This window comes from Nycticebus coucang, chromosome 6 (genome assembly GCF_027406575.1).
Source record: "Nycticebus coucang isolate mNycCou1 chromosome 6, mNycCou1.pri, whole genome shotgun sequence".
NCBI classification, from domain to species: Eukaryota; Metazoa; Chordata; class Mammalia; order Primates; family Lorisidae; genus Nycticebus; species Nycticebus coucang.
Genome location: NC_069785.1, coordinates 47792031 through 47795151, shown reverse-complemented (window position 1 = coordinate 47795151; position 3121 = coordinate 47792031). Strand labels below are relative to the sequence as shown.

At 41.2% G+C, this 3121-nt stretch overlaps 1 pseudogene; it reads left to right on the top strand.

Annotated features, from left to right (window-relative positions):
- The first annotated feature begins 277 nt into the window (after nt 1-277).
- Nucleotides 278-1120, top strand: LOC128588894 (mitochondrial fission regulator 1-like; annotated as a pseudogene).
- The last annotated feature ends 2001 nt before the right edge of the window (nt 1121-3121 follow it).

Sequence of the window (3121 nt, the reverse complement as noted above, 5' to 3'; positions counted from 1 at the left end):
TTGGAAAACAATTTTGGAGTTTCTTACAAAACCAAACATACTCTTTCCATATAATCCAAAAATTCCATTCTTTAGTATTTATATAAAGGAGTAAATACTCATCTTAGGCTACATGAAAATTTGTACATGACTCTTTATAAAAGCTTTATTTATAATTGCCAAACCTTAGAAGCCACCGAGATGTCCCCGAGTCTGAGGAAGGAAAATCTGGTGTTCCTCTAGAAGGTCTGATATAAAGGACTCATGCCTCATGCCTCCTGGAGCTGTAATTGCCTTGTCCTTCAAGTGCAGGAGCTGGTTGAAATATCAGGAATGGAAGCCGATGTGACTACCCCAATCTGGCAAAGCAAGCCACATGGGGCTACTCAAATGTAGTGAGAATTGGAACCAACTTACCCCGAAGCCATGTCCCCAGGCATCCTTTGAGACCCTGTCCAACATCTTGGACCTGTGTTTGAGAGATATGCCCCCAGTCCCCACCCTGGCTGACATTGCCTGGATTGCTGCTGATGCAGAGGAGACATATGCCCGGGTCAGGAGTGATACACGCCCTCTGAGGCATACCTGGAAGCCCAGCCCCCTGATTGTCATGCAACACAATGACTCAGTGCCCAACCTGCGGGGATCAGAGGAAAGGCTTCTGACCCTGAAGAAGCCAGCCCTGCCAGCCCTAAGCCATACCACTGAGCTACAGGATGAGCTAAGCCACCTGCACAGCCAAATTGCCAAGATAGTGGCAGCTGCAAGGAAGTTCAAATGTCTCTTCTCCCTTACCTTGTTTTGGATCCTCACTCCACTCTACAACTTCCTTTGTCATTAGTGACATCACTGAAGAGACAGAGGTAGAGGTCCCTGAGTTTCCATCAGTCCCCCTGCTTTGTTCTGCCAGCCCTGAATGTTACACACAAGTACACAAAGCTACCTGCAGCTCATCTAAAGAGCCAAAGCCAGCAGCTTTGCAGACGTGATGGGTATCCTGAAGGACTTTCACTGGATGCAACAGAGCCAAGATTTGTACCAGAGTTTAATGAAGGAGGAAGACCCTGCTGTGCTTATCTCTGAGATCCTAAGGAGGAAGTTTGCTCTGAAGGAAGAAGATACCAGTAGAAAAGGAAACTGACAACACTTTGCCCTGCAAATTCAGTTTCATGCTCCTGGAATTCCTTCAATACCTGCCTTCCTCACTGCAGATGTTTCTGCCTCTCAATGTGAAATCTTCTTCAACAGTCTTGTTGACAATCTAGAGCTTAGACTAAAAGAGAAGAACTGGATTATATACTTCTCATACTTCAAAGCTTAGCAGAAGCTAAGGCCTGTAATTTGTTACAGGTAATTGTATAGAATGTGGTGTCTCAGTTTAAAGGGTAAGACAGAAGACGTTTCTGATTTTTCCTCATCTATGTGTGAAAATAGGTCCTAAATGAAATGACTTAGCTGCATTAGACCCCATAACTGATCTCATCAGACACTTTGGGCCCAGCTTTCACTCACTGTCAGTGGCTTCCTTGCAACAGAGCAAAACTGAGGGGAAGGGGCTATCAATCTCTGTGTACATGTTCACAGGGCAGGGAAATTCTTATGCTGCTCCATCATAAACCTATACCAGTATGCAGCAAACACCTTGCAATCACCCTCTCCCCTTCTCTGTCTACACACAGAGTTTGGGCTATTGAACTAGCCAACACTTGAGCTGCTGTTTGGGAAGCCTGGGCTGTTTTTTTCTTAAGCATATTTTATAATACAGAACAACCACATCTACCCTCCAAAGCCTTGGAACCTCATCAGTTCCACTGATTAAAAACTTTCTCTTTCATGGACTTTAGTTTAAGCCTGGTAAGAAAGAAAGAAATGGAGTGGGGAAAGAATATACCATCTTTCTTCCAGACCCCTGACTGCTCCTTTGGCCAAGGTTTGTACCTACCACACCATGCGTGCTTCAGATGCCCTCAGATCCCTTTTTCCAAGGTATGTGTACTGTGTATGTTTGGGTTGAAGTACTACTTAACATAAAAGGATTTAGTGAGATGCAAAAAAACAAAAAAAAAAAAAAAAGAAGCTATCAAGCTATGAAAAGATATGGTAGAAACTCAAATGCATATTACTAAGTGAAAGAAAAACCAGTCTAAAAAGGCTGCATAGTAAATTATTGGAACTATACGATAGTCTAGGAAAAGAAAAACTATGGAGACAGTAAAAGGATCAGTGGTTGTCAAGAACTGGGGGGAGGGAGGCATGAATAGGCAGAGAATGGAGAATATTTGGGAAAGTGAAATTTATAATACTATAATGATGGACACATGTCTTAAATTTGTCTAACCCCATAGAATGTGCCTTAAGGCAAACTACAGACTCTGGGTGGTAAGGATGTGTCAATGTATGTTCATCAATAGTAACAAATATACCACTCTGTTGGGGGATGTTAATAACAGAAGAAGATGTTCATACATGAGGGCAAGGAGTATAAGGGAAACCTCTGTAACTTCCATTCAATTTGGATGTGAACCTAAAACTGCTCTAAAAAACGAAGTGTATTTAAAAAATACAGCTATGCACATTTTTTTTAAACGTCAGGATAAAGTTTATTGACAGGGAGAAAAATTGACAAGCATGATGAGCAAAAGAGGGTAAACAGAAGAGGAAGAACAGAACCTCTGGCAGAGGGCGGGGAGAACCTAAGTTGGAATCTAAGCCCCTGGTTATGAACTTTTAATCTTAATCGCTAGAAAATTTTTACTCAAGCTCTAAAAATAAATCCATATTTAGAGAAAGTAGAGACTTCCCTTTATGTATGATCATCTTCACATTGTCTTAGACTAATTGTCATTCCTTTACACACATTTTACCTCATCTATCTCATAGATTGAGAAAAGGCAGTTTATCAAAATAAATAAATTCCAGGAGAGAATAAACCAAATTCTTAATATTCTAAGGTAATATAAAATACATAGACTTTTTAATCCAGCTAGATTGCTACTCAAGAGCAAGGGCATGACAGAAATTCTCCCAGACATAGTCAGACTAAGCTTTCTTTCAGCCAAGATCTGTGGAAGGTAAATAAATGATTGCCACAGCAAGACAATAGGAAGGAATTGAATGTAGAATAAATGGTGAGCAAAACACC